Source organism: Lactuca virosa, chromosome 9 (genome assembly GCF_052849685.1).
Source record: "Lactuca virosa cultivar CGN04683 chromosome 9, Lactuca_virosa_CGN04683_v6, whole genome shotgun sequence".
Taxonomy (NCBI): Eukaryota; Viridiplantae; Streptophyta; class Magnoliopsida; order Asterales; family Asteraceae; genus Lactuca; species Lactuca virosa.
Genome location: NC_136434.1, coordinates 53,698,088 through 53,711,886, shown reverse-complemented (window position 1 = coordinate 53,711,886; position 13,799 = coordinate 53,698,088). Strand labels below are relative to the sequence as shown.

Below are 13,799 nucleotides of genomic sequence, written 5' to 3'. Positions count from 1 at the left end.
TCAAAAATTATATTATTATTATGCCTAAATCTGATCCTTAGTATTTTGCGATTCATACAGAATTATGCACTGTCAAACCAAAAACCAAAAGTTTTCGTTAACACCACCGTCAAAAATCAAACATCTATAATCCCTTGCTTACTGAAAAAGAACCCAAATCCCTATAAGTAATCAAAAAAATTAAAACCCATATCACCATTTTCAAGATCAATTGCAGAGAATGACCCTAGTAAGTGCAAGAACCAAACAAGAAACAATGGGGAAAAACAGAGTAATTTCTTCACAGCTTTACCTTCAACCTTCAAACTTTTAGCCCTTCGATGTGCATCAACTTCCTTTAACAAATCAAACTCCATACCTTTCTTCTTTAACTCCTCCACAGACTTCCCCAATAACTTCCCATCTTCATTATCCCTTTCCAATAATTTCTAATTTCTCCATATACGATTTTGTGTTTGTCTTGGAATGAACGACTCAGATTAATCCCAGAGAATAAAGGAGAAAACATAGAGAATGGATCCATGATTGGTTGCAGAATCCAGATGAAGATGAAGATGAGCTGCTGAAGAGAAGCGTTAATGAAATTGAGTGAAACGGGAAAATGAAACAGTAGATGTGAGTGATTTCCTTTTGAACAACAATGATCTGGGTTTCTTTGAGAGCGATTTGATTTGGGATCAGTTCTTCTTCTTGTAGCCATTTAACAAATGGGTTTCTTGAAAATGATATAGGTAAAATGTGTTTAGAAATTGCCACTAACTCACTTTTGAGTGTTCTTAAACCGATCAAAGCTGCCTAAAACTCACCGGAAATTGGTTTCTTTGGCAAAGAGCGGTGGCGAGGGATGAGAGAGCGAACGAGAACTCAAATTGGTTTTTTTGGTTAAAATAAGAATATATAAAACGAGAGAGTGTAACTCCCCGATTCTCAGGTATTGATTTAATGTGTGAGTTTCTTGATTTCAAGGGCTACTCGACGAGTTGATTGCCCTACTCGTCGAGTAGCAGCGGGTTGTCCACGTATTTTAATGACCTACTCGCCGAGTCCAAGAAGGGACTCGACGAGTAGGAGCTGGCAGATGAAACCCTAAATCTTGGGGTTTTGCACCCTATTTAAAGGATCATTGGCCTCCCCCAGCCTCCCCTTTACTGCTTCGTGTCCCTCTCAAACCCTAATCGAGTGTGTGTGTTCCATTTGTGTATTCTTGAGCTTGGAAGAGGATTTTGTGGAGAAAGGAGCTTGGAGAGCAAGTATTCAGAAGCAAGGAGCTTTTGGGATCTGAAATCTACCTTATTTGGCATCTTCTGGAAGGTATAAATCGTTACCCTGACCTCATTTCATTCTAGATCCCTTTTTTGGACAAATTCTAGGGTTTTCATGGCATGATTGGAAGCTATTCTTGTGTGCAAGCTAAGATCTGAAGTTGTAACTTCAGAACTGAGCTCCCTTAGGCTTCTGAGTCCATAAAGCTTCCAGCTTGTGCAAGGATGAGACTCTACCAAGGTGTAAAGCTCCATTAGAAGCTTAGATTGGTCATTTAGGGCCTTTAGAGCCTTGCATGTGCGTAAAGTTTGCAACTTTACGTGATAAACATGCCTTAGAAGCTTGGATCTGTAATCTGGAACCTTGCCATGGCTTAAAAAGCGGCTGCATGGATAAAGGTTTGCAAGGACTCGACGAGTTGGATGAACAACTCGGCGAGCCCGTTGAAGATGGCCATGAACTCGACGAGTTGATGAACAACTCGGCGAGTCTGTTGAAGATTGCATAGAACTCGGCGAGTTGTTCGAAGACTCGGCGAGTCGGCTAGGGTTTCTCCTAATTCTTGGACACGTATGAACTCGGCGAGTTAAAGAGGAACTCGACGAGCCAGTCAAGGATTTCACGACTTCTCGAGTTCAAGAAGGACTCGACGAGTCGGTGAACTGCACTCGACGAGTCGAGTCAACATGAACTGTTGACTTTGACTTGGACCAAGGGTTGACCAGTTGACTTATGAGGGTATTCTGGTAATTTGGAGATGGGTTGTATGTTATATGTTATGTGGGATGGGTTGAGGTTGTACTGCTCCGTGCGGTAGCCAACAGACCTTAGGAGCATTCCAGTTACGGGCTAAAGGGAGACTCGTACTGTGGGCTCGGGGTAATCCAGTTTGTAAAGCTGGGGACCCATTACATGTTGTTCAGTTGGTTATGATTACGGGCTAAAGGGAGACTCGTACTGTGGGCTCGGGGTAATCCAGTTTGTAAAGCTGGGGACCCATTACATGTTGTTCAGTTTGTTATGATATGTTTATATGAACTGTATGTGTATCGGTATTTTGGGGAATTCACTAAGCTCTCGGGCTTACAGTTTCAGTTTATTGTTTCAGGTACATCAGGGGATCGCGTCAAGGCGAAGGCGTGATCGTACAGCTCCTCATGTTTTATCTATGTTTCTGGGAAAACTCTGATATTATACATTTTGAAAGCAAAGTTGTAATGATTTGAAATGTTTTTAAAAGTTTAAATTGGTTTGAATTTTTGGGTGTTACAAGTTGGTATCAGAGCCTTGGTTTGAGTGTATTGGAGGAAAATACGTGTCACTCCAGTCTCAAATCAAGGAAGGGATTTTCAAAATGATTCTTTTTAAAAAGGTTTTCAAAATAAGTAAAGGAGGATGCAGGATGTACGATCAGCCGGAGCCAGTAAGTAGACCCCAAAATACCATACAAGTTATTTGATTATGAGATATGTTAGAACAGCATGTTAGTACTAGGCTAGGGATCTTCAGGAATTGCATGATAGAATTGCCTGATTACATGATGCCTGCTAGCCTAGGGTTTCCGTTATATGAGATTGACATCATTACTGTAGTTGCTTAGTGTATGCATCACGGTTATACATAACCAAGATCTTATAGCCCGAGAATGTTTGATTTGGCCTTATGTTCTGTTCTTGTTTGATTGGGAGCTTAGGGTAGGATTGGATATTCGAAAGTCTATAAGGTCCAACATTATGTATGGCTAGCATACACTAGTGTTGCAGGGTTGGTGGAAGTTTCATGGATAGGTGGGTTGTGTGAGGCCGAGAGGCCAGTTAGGAGATATTTAGCATTCCTCTAGGAGTGAGGACTGAGCGCTCGCTATGTTGTGTATTCCGTTAGGGAATTGTGGTGATGCTTGGGACAAATATGGGTAGGTGTGGAAGGTAGTAGGGGCCCATACTACTGAAAGCACAGGACCAATACGCGTGTCAAGTGAGTCACAATCCCTAGGGTTAATTGGGAGTTGGCTCCTAGTTATTTATATGGATTATCTGATATTTTGTGGTATGTTTCAGAATGGTGATGACGAGACGCTTTGTGGCTGGATCCGGTTCGGGATCAGGATCAGGGGACAGAGGCCAGGAGGGGCCAACAGTACCTAAGCCAGTGGTGCAGATGGGTACAGAGGAGTTGGATGCCAGGATTCGAGAGGTCCTGCATGATGAGGTTGCTGCTGCGTTCCGGGCGCAGTTGCCAGAGATGTTTGGGTCGATTAAGACCGCCATGGTGGAGTACTTTGATGAGCGTTATGCAGCCCTTGCAGAGACAGCCGCCGCAGCAGCTGCATCAGCTGTATCAGCGGCAGGGGGAGGAGTTGGTAGAGGTTTTCAGTACAGCGACTTCGATAACACGAAGCCCCCTACTTTTGATGGGACGCAGGATCCCATCAAGGCTATGAGATGGATTTCCGATGTGGAGGGGTGTTTCTTCACCTACTCACGTCCTACTGACCAGAAGGTCAGGTGTGCTCTGAACCTACTTATGTCCGGGGCCAAGGACGGGTGGAGACTTGCGACTGGGTCGTACACTGACGATCAGAGAGCTGCTGTTACTTGGGAGCAGTTCAGGGACATGTTCCGCGCCCGTTACATTCCGCGGGTTGAGCGGGAAAGTTTGGCACATGAGTTTCTGAGTTTGAGGCAGGATGGGGAGTCGGTGACGGAGATCACCCGTCTGTTCACTGAGAGGGCGATGTTTTGCCCATAGTTTGCTTCAGAGCAGGCTCAGATGACCCGTTATCTGAGCATGCTCAAGACGAATATCCGTCAGTTTGTGTCTACCCAGCGATGTGATACTCTTCTAGAGTTGCAGGAGGCCGCCATACGGCGTGAGCTAGAGATTGAGCTGCAGTTGATGGAGCAGCGACAGGCCCCGACACAGTCTCAACCGGCGCTGAAACGGTCTAAGACCGCTGATACTAGGACCGGAGGTCAGCAGAGCCGCACTTGTGGGAAGTGCGGTAAGGGTCATTCTGGTGTGTGTCGAGCTGATAATGGATGCCACAGGTGTGGTAAGATGGGGCATTACGCGAAGGACTGCCGCCAGGCAGTCCCGATTCAGGGTATTAGGTTATGTTATCACTACGATCAGGTTGGCCACATTAAGGCCAACTGTCCGTTGCTAGCCGCCAAGTCGGCGCATGCTCCAGCGCCGACTACCTTGAGGATCATGGATGGGAGACCAGTCAGGGCAGAGCCTCCGAAGACTCAGGGTCGTGCTTTCCAGTTGACCGCAGAGGAGGCCAGGGCAGCACCGAAGGTGGTTGCTGGTATGTTTCTATCCTCTATCTCGTTTTATATATCTGTTGTATGCTTATCTGGTGTACCTGTGATTAGGTACGTTTTTAGTGAATTCTTTGCCTGCTTTGGTCTTATTTGACTCGGGGGCGAGTCGGTCCTTCGTATCTCAGTCATTTAGTAGGGAGTTTAGTGCGCCAATGGGCGAGTTAGAGTGTCCGTTGCGAGTGTCTATCGCCAACGAACACGGGGTTTCTGCTTCTTCAGTTTATCGAGGGTGTGACTTGGAGATTTTCGGGGTGTCCTTTCCGATAGATTTGATTCCGATTCCCATAGGGGAGGTATGCGTGATTGTAGGCATGGATTGGCTCAGTCGATTCGGTGCCATGATCGACTGTGAGTGGCAGCGAGTAGTAGTTCGAACCCCAAGTGGGGGAGAACTGATTGTATATGGCGAGGGCACAAGAGTGGGATCAGGGTTTTGTTCAGCTGCCAGGGCACGACAGTACATTCAGCACGGGTGTGCAGGTTATCTAGCGTATGTGGTAGATACGCGAGCCAGGGATCAGATTTCGGTTTCCGACGTACCGGTGGTCAGGGAGTTCGCAGACGTATTCCCGGAGGAGTTACCAGGGATACCTCCAGAGAGGCAGGTCGAGTTCAGGATCGACCTGGTGCCAGGTGCGGCCCCTATTGCTAAGGCGCCGTACAGATTGGCACCGCCAGAGATGCAGGAGCTGTCATCGCAGCTGCATGAACTGCTGGGCAAGCAGTTCATTCGACCTAGCAGTTCTCCATGGGGAGCACCGATACTTTTCGTCCGGAAGAAGGACGGTTCGCACCGGATGTGTATCGATTACCGGGAGTTGAATAAGTTGACGGTGAAGAACCGTTATCCACTCCCGAGGATAGACGATCTCTTCGACGAGTTACAGGGTGCATCTTGGTTTTCCAAGATAGACTTGAGGTCTGGGTATCATCAGGTCAGGGTCAGAGAGGAGGACGTGGAGAAGACCGCGTTCCGAACTCGTTATGGACATTACGAGTTCGTGGTGATGCCGTTTGGGCTCACCAACGCGCCAGCGGTGTTAATGGACCTGATGAATCGGGTATGTAGACCGATGCTTGATCGCTCGGTCATAGTGTTTATAGATGATATATTGGTGTATTCCAAGACCCGAGAGCAGCATGAGGAACATCTGCGAGAGCTGTTGGGAGTTCTAAGACGGGAACGACTGTACGCCAAGTTCTCGAAGTGTGAGTTTTGGTTACGGGAGGTCCAGTTCCTCGGACATCTCGTTAACCAGGAGGGGATTTTGGTCGATCCGGCCAAAATCGAGGCGGTTATGCAGTGGGAGGTTCCGAAATCTCCCTTAGATATTAGGAGCTTTCTGGGGTTGGTAGGGTACTACCGGAGGGCCAGTCGGTTCGGTGCTATGATTGATTGCGTGATTGTAGGCATGGATTGGCTCAGTCGGTTCGGTGCTATGATTGATTGCGAGAGCCAGCGAGTGGTAGTTCGAACCCCAAGTGGGGGAGAGCTGATTGTATATGGCGAGGGCACCAGAGTGGGGTCAGGGTTTTGTTCAGCTGCCAGGGCTCGGTAGTACATTCAGCATGGGTGTGCGGGTTATCTAGCGTATGTGGTAGATACACGGGTCAGGGATCAGATCTCGGTTTCCGATGTACCGGTGGTCAGGGAGTTTGCAGATGTGTTTCCGGAGGAGTTGCCAGGGATACCTCCGGAGAGGCAGGTCGAGTTCAGGATCGACCTGGTGCCAGGTGCGGCCCCTATCGCTAAGGCGCCGTACCGATTGGCACCACCAGAGATGCAGGAGCTGTCGTCGCAGCTACAGGAACTGCTGGGCAAGCAGTTCATTCGACCTAGCAGTTCTCCATGGGGAGCGTCGATTCTTTTTGTCTGGAAGAAGGACGGTTCGCACCGGATGTGCATTGATTACTGGGAGTTGAATAAGTTAACGGTGAAGAACCGTTACCCACTCCCGAGGATAGACGATCTCTTCGATCAGTTGCAGGGCGCATCTTGGTTTTCCAAGATAGACTTGAGGTCTGGGTATCATCAGGTCAGGGTCAGAGAGGAGGACGTGGAGAAGACCGCGTTCCGAACTCGTTATGGACATTACGAGTTCGTGGTGATGCCGTTTGGGCTCACCAATGCGCCAGCAGTATTCATGGACCTGATGAATCGGGTCTGCAGACCGATGCTTGATTGCTCGGTCATAGTGTTTATAAATGATATCTTGGTGTATTCCAAGACCCGAGAGCAGCATGAGGAGCATCTGCGAGAGCTATTGGGAGTTCTGAGACGAGAACGGCTGTACACCAAGTTCTCGAAGTGTGAGTTTTGGTTACGAGAGGTCCAGTTCCTCGGACATCTCGTTAACCAGGAGGGGATTTTGGTCGATCCTGCCAAAATCGTGGCGGTTATGCAGTGGGAGATTCCGAAATCTCCCTCAGATATTAGGAGCTTTCTGGGATTGGTAGGGTACTACCGGAGGTTCATACGGGATTTATCCAAGATTGCAGTACCCCTCACTCGTCTGACGAGGAAGGGGGTAGATTTTTGGTGGGGCCTTGAGCAGCAGAGGGCGTTTGAGGCCCTCCGACAGTGTTTGTGCGAGGCCCCAGTCTTGACACTCCCGGAGGGAGTTGAGGATTTTGTGGTGTTCTGTGATGCATCCATCACAGGATTAGGGGCGGTCCTCATGCAGAGGGGATGGGTGATAGCTTATGCATCGCGGCAGCTGAAGCCGAATGAGACGAGATACCCTATGCATGACTTGGAGCTGGGGGCGGTGGTGTTCGCCCTCAAGATATGGAGACATTACCTTTATGGGGTCCGTTGTACCATTTACACGGATAACAAGAGCTTGAGACATATCATGGATCAGCCAAACCTGAACATGAGGCAGCGCAGGTGGTTGGATGTAGTCAAGGACTACGATTGCGAGATCCTTTACCATCCTGGTAAAGCGAATGTAGTTGCGGATGATTTGAGACGCAAGTCAGTTGGGTCTTCCACCCCAGCGTTATGTATGAGGATTGCGGTGGATTATCCGCTTGTGAGTCTGATCAGAGATGCCCAGGTTGAGGGCATACGACCGGAAAATTGGAAGCTGGAGAGGATCAAGGGCGAGAATACCCGGTTCGTGCAGGATAGTCGGGGACTATTGACCCGATGCGGTCGGGTTTGGGTTCCAATGTCGGGTGGGGTTAGTGTGACATCCCCAATTTCATGGCCAGAAAAGACCGGTTTAATTTATGCTTTTAAAATAATTTCAGAGTAATCATTTGATTAAAAGTGTTGCGGAATTTGTTCCCAGAAAAATATGATAAATATGTTATCAAATCATTTCCGAAGAAATGTATTTTATTCACTTAAACCATTGGGATGTCATTGTCAATACAAAAACATAAGCATAAACAAAACTTACATTCATTTACACTAGTGATCTACTTCTCTTTTAATCTCTCAGTGTAAAGCAACTCCATATCGATACCTGTGATACAATTAAACTGAGTGGGTCAGGCTTGGGAGCCTGGTGAGCATATAGGGTTTTCAACCCATAATAAATAATAAACTTATTAAGTTCTCAATCAACAATAAATTTATTAATTTCATCAACCAAAATAACCCTAATTACCCATTCCCATTATCCTCACTTTACGTCCCTAAAACAACAATCACAAGGGACCTAGCCTAAGGATTATCACTAGGGGTGACAACATTGCTTTCCTCAGCAATTTATGTCAAACAAGACATCCTAAAATAAAACAACCAATAAGGTGACAACATTGCTTCCCTCTGTAATTTATGTCAAATAAGACATCCTAACATAAACAATCAATAAGGTGACAACATTGCTTCCCTCTGCAATTTATGTCAAATAAGACATCCTAACATAAACAATCAATAAGGTGACAACATTGCTTCCCTCTGCAATTTATGTCAAATAGGCACGAAGTCACATCGTCGCCATGTGCTAAGTCCATAGCTCTTATTTATCGACAGTATTTCCCACGGGAATCCCTCCCGCAATACATGTAAATGAGTTTTACATGTGCTAAGTCCATAGCTCTTATTTATCGACAGTATTTCCCACGGAAGTTCCCCCCCCCCCCCGGAATACATGTCAATAGGTTTTTAGAGTACAACTGATGAACATATAGTTCATCCACTTACAGGTTGCAAGCCTGCTAGTGTTCCACAGACCGTCTAGAATAGTCCATGGTTGTCATTCATACTCTGCTGAATAACGGGGGCCAACGTTTGGGTAAGGGCTTTTCTCATATTGCACCACTCACGCCAACGTTTGGGTAAGGCTTTTTTCATATTTCACTATTCACTCTCAACTCATGATCTATATCACTGATCATCTCATCTATCCAACTCACTTTTCATCACTCACCCACTATTTAACTCATGATCTATATCACTGACTAATGAAGCTCGTCCGATCACTTCATAAAAGAAACAAAGACTCCAAAGCTCTTCAAAATAAAAGTATAGGGAAAATACTAATAAAGTACTCCCGTACGCTCCCGTACCCCGACACGTAATAGTGTCAAAAAAAAGAACTAACGGATGAACACATAGTTCAAAAACACCTAATGAACATATAATTCGAGAACACCTTATGAACATATAGTTCAAACATACCTACCGATTACAAGACTGCTAACGTTCCACTGGACTATCTAAAAATAGTCTGTGGCCGTTGTCTATACTCTGCTAGATGACTAGATCATCTTAAACATCGATACCTCTCATTACTTTTATTTCATCACACATCATCTAATTCATCTACCAATGTTTTACCCAACATATTTGTAGATAAAAATACATATACAGTTTAAAACTTGTATAAAACATCTATTCAACAGTCACCTTAATTAAACAATTAATATAATTACACATAGCACGTATTTTAAAGAAAATACTTCATATATATGTGTAAGGTGAAAGTGACTATACACTCACTTGATTTAACGATAACCGGGCAGCACTACGTTGACTAAAACGATCGTTTCTAATAAAACCGAGAGTTTTATTGAGAAACCGGACTCTGCGAGGGTCGGGCTTCGAAACCGAAAAAATAAATTTTCCGGGCTTCTCGGGCACTCCGGGACGTGTTTCGGGCGTTGGAAATGATCTCGGGGCATCGGGGGATGTGAAAATAGCCAAAATATTGAAAAAGGGGCCAAAATTGCCAATTTTCCAACTTTAGCCGGGAGGGTTCGCACCCTCCTATTTATAGTGTCTGAAGCTGCTGATCCAAGGGCTGAGAAGGAGACACGCGGCAGCAGATCCGAAGAGGGCAGCACCTGCTCGCACGTGGGCTGCGCATGCGAGGGCCTCGCTGGAGGCTTCTGATTGGACCGAAGTCCGGGTCCGAGGTGGGTGGCTCGTGGCTCCTGCGAAGGCTCGGACACGAGAAAAGGGGGCACGCGTCGGATTTTCAGTGGACCGCTTCGGATGACTCAGCGGTTTGGGACACGTGGCTCGCATGACTCACCAATTTCGGACACGTGGCACTCATACAGCGAAGGTGACGTGGCCTATGCAAAATTTCTCGGATTTTTTGAAATAATTTCTCGATTTTCGCGCCAAAACTTCTAAAATCCATAACTTTCGCATACGAGCTCCGTTTTTGACGTTCTTTATATGCACGCGTAGGTAAAATTACGCTCTACAACTTTCGTTTAGACTTCTTCGGCTAATTTTGAATTTAATTTTTATATTATTATTTTTAACAGACCGGGACAGGAAATCCATTAAAAATTCATAACTTCTTCATCCGACGTCCGTTTTCGTCAGACTTTTTACCGTTGTACTACTAATGACGAGATCTTCAATTCTCGTTTAGGTTGTGTCGGCTAAAAATCACTCGATCTAAAATTCGAGTTTTTAGCTGTCTACTGCTAAGCTGAAACTTAGAAAAATCATAACTTCCTCATACGAAGTCAGATTTTGGCGTTCTTTTTATCGAACTTCTGAGTTTAACAAGTACTACGACTTTCGGTTAGATCACCAAGGCTAAAAAGTAGTTTATCAAAAACTCACTTTTTACGACATTCGGCACCGTGCCGGTTTTGTCGCGAAACTTCGACAGGTCATAACTTCTTCGTTATAACTCGGATTTCGGTATTCTTTATATATCCGTAATCCTTGTCACGCCCACTACAAGTTTCTTAATAGATATCGGCTTTATCTAATATTTATTTTTGACGCTCATTTTTATTCTTAATTATTTAAACCCTAATAATTAAGCATAAAACACATAATATTCACATAATTCCTTTTCATTTCTTCTAAATGAGTTACGAAGGTTAACCTAGACTATTATGTCAATATTAAAGCCTAGCCTAGAAACACGGGCGTTACAATTCTCTCCCCCTTAGAATGATTCCGTTCCCGGAATCACACATCAGCAAACAAATACGGGTAGCGATTCATCATGTCACTCTCCGTTTCCCAGGTGAGATTTGGCCCATTCGTATGTTTCTAACGCACAAACACTAAATCAACCATTTTGTGTCACAACTTCTTAGTTGTCACACCCCCAAACCAAGGATGGCGGAAACGTCCGGCGGTGGAGGACTTCATGTATAGTATCATAACAACAATTTGCAATAGTGATCAAAGTAAACACAACCAACATAAATATAATTGAAAAAGTTACATCATTGTGTGAGTTTACATGTTTCCAAATCAATTACATTATGTTGACAAAAATGAAATGTTTGACGCCTTAACGTCCCATCCTCAAAAGCACTCGGTTACCTGTTTATTAATCTCCTGAGAATACAAGTAGTTTTGAAAGAGTGTCAACAATTAAGTTGGTGAGTTCATAAGCTTTTGAAGGTGATGCTAAAATCCTTTTCTTGTAAAAATAATGTTTGTTCAAGAAATCCCATATATTCTTAAGTAATGCATTGTAGTCTTAAAAGTCAAGACCGAAGTGTACAAGTATTTTACCATACTTAAAGAAATTGATGCAAGTTTAATTCGACATAAACTCGTTTAATTTAGAAGTAAAACCCGTAAATCTTATGTTTTGTTAATACCACATGTGAGTTATTATAACCATACTACGAATCAGACGGCCTCGTAATACGACGTTCTTCAGGCGTCACAAGTTAAATGACACTTGTCACCACAGACCTGCCGGTCTAGCTGTTGCATGCAGCTCAGGTGTGGGTTTGTCAGACCCAATATAGATCTATACACAACTATCACGTTCTCCCTACAAGAGACTCTGGTTACAATTTACAGGACTTTTGATTTTGTTACATGAATGTAACACGAAGCGAATGTCTCACAAATTTATTCATTAACAGATTTACGTGAACTGAAAACCTTTGGTAAAGAGTTTGAAATGTAATGAAACATAAACTATACCTATTATAGTTTATTATAATCGTTTGTAATGTAAAGCAATATAAACTATTCTTCCGTAGTTTATCAAATGTTTATATGAAATGGATGTAAACTTTGTTTATAACCTTAAACTAATTACCATACTTGTGAAGGTAAAATCCATTTGTTTTCTGGTGTATGTCATTACACTAAGACGAAATGACATATAATGTAAAAACATATATTCACATAATGATACACACCTTGCTCAACAAGTTACAAGGTGCAAATGAAATTGATAGCATTTTTTTCTAGTATTAACATTTCTATTCTGTTGTTAGAAATTTTATAGAAAAATCATCAAAGATCCAAATCAGAATCTGTAAATTCTGAGAGTTTGGAGAATGAGTCTAGTTTGTTCATAAATTTTATTATGATTTTTAGTGACCTCCAACTTGTGTAAAAAGGTCCTTAATCACAGACTGGTCCGGATTTGTTCTTAAAATGATAGACAGTTTTGTAAAAATCACCATAAATTGTAGAAAAATCGTATGGAGATGTGCAAGTAGTCATTTTAAAGGCATGAACCTAAACTATTTGCACCTAATACAGTTTTGAAAACTAAAATGTTTAAGTTGACCAAAACAGTCCGTGAATGGAGTTAAACTTTTCTGATGAAGGCTGTTAAATGAGTTTTGTTATGTCTTAGTGTTTTAACCTGTATCCCCCCCCCCCCCTTAAAACTTAAGAAAAACATGAAAAGATAGGGGTATGAACTCACCTTGTGTGTTCTTAGTGGATGGATGTTGAAGTAAAGAAGTGTTCTACTCAAGAACACTAAGAAGATGCCTTGAAGGTTCAAAGATCTAACATGAATGTGATGATATTTATGTAAGATATCCATGATTTGAGTAGAAAGAAGTGAAATAATCTTGTGGAGGATGATAATACTTACCAATAGTAGAAGAAAAGCTTGGAGAATGGCCTTGGATCTCGAAATTTAGAGAGAGAATTGAGAGAGAATGGTGTTTGTCTTTTGGAGGAAAAATGAGAGAAATGAGAGAATGGTGAGGAGAGATAAGAGTTTTCAGCCTTTGACCAAGAGTGTGGCTGGTCAAATGGTGGGGAAAGTACTCTTGAATGACCAGGTATGGTGGAAGGACAATGGCTGGTCCCTGGAGTGGGTATGGGGTGGTTGCTTGTGTCATACACTAAACCAAAGTCAACACTCCACCTCAAATATTCACCCACTAGATTTTATTTTCTTAAATAAAGATTTCCATAATAATATGTTTAAATTATGAATGTTTAGGGTCTTATATGTTAAAATATGATTTTTGGAGAAAATCCCGCGTTAAAATCACGAAAAACGGGCTAAATACGTGAAAATGGTCAAAAACTGGGAAAAATAGGCAAAAATCCGAAGTCTGGGCCGGAGGTTCGGTTCCTGATGCTTAGAACCGAAAGTAGGTGGGAGCCGAGAGGAGGGGAAGAGGAACCGAGAGTGCGAGGAGAAGGAACATAAGGCGAGGCTCGGTCTCGGCTGCGCAGGCTCGCTCCTCGGACCGAAGCTCAAGTTCTCGGACCGAAAGTCAGCTCCTCGGACCGAAGGTGAGAAGGGTAGAGCCGAAAGTCATTCTCGGTTCGAAATTGTTAGAGGACCGAAATAGACCGACCGCTCGGTCCATTTCGTTTGATTGGGTTTCGGTTCTCAGGAGGTTCGGCTCTAAGAGGTTCGACTCCTAAGAGGTTCGGCTCCTAAGAGGAGTTTCGGTTCCTAAGAGGAGTTTCGGCTCCTTAAGGCTGTTTTTCGCGTAGACTTCCGTTTTCGAGCTGTTTTCGTCAAATTCGAGGGTCGGGATGCCCCAAATGATTAT

The 13,799-nt window shown here is 43.9% G+C and overlaps 1 pseudogene; it reads right to left on the bottom strand.

The window, feature by feature from the left end:
* Nucleotides 1–207: 207 nt before the first annotated feature.
* On the bottom strand, nucleotides 208–1,633 carry LOC145139237 (uncharacterized; annotated as a pseudogene).
* Between the last annotated feature and the right edge of the window lie 12,166 nt (nucleotides 1,634–13,799).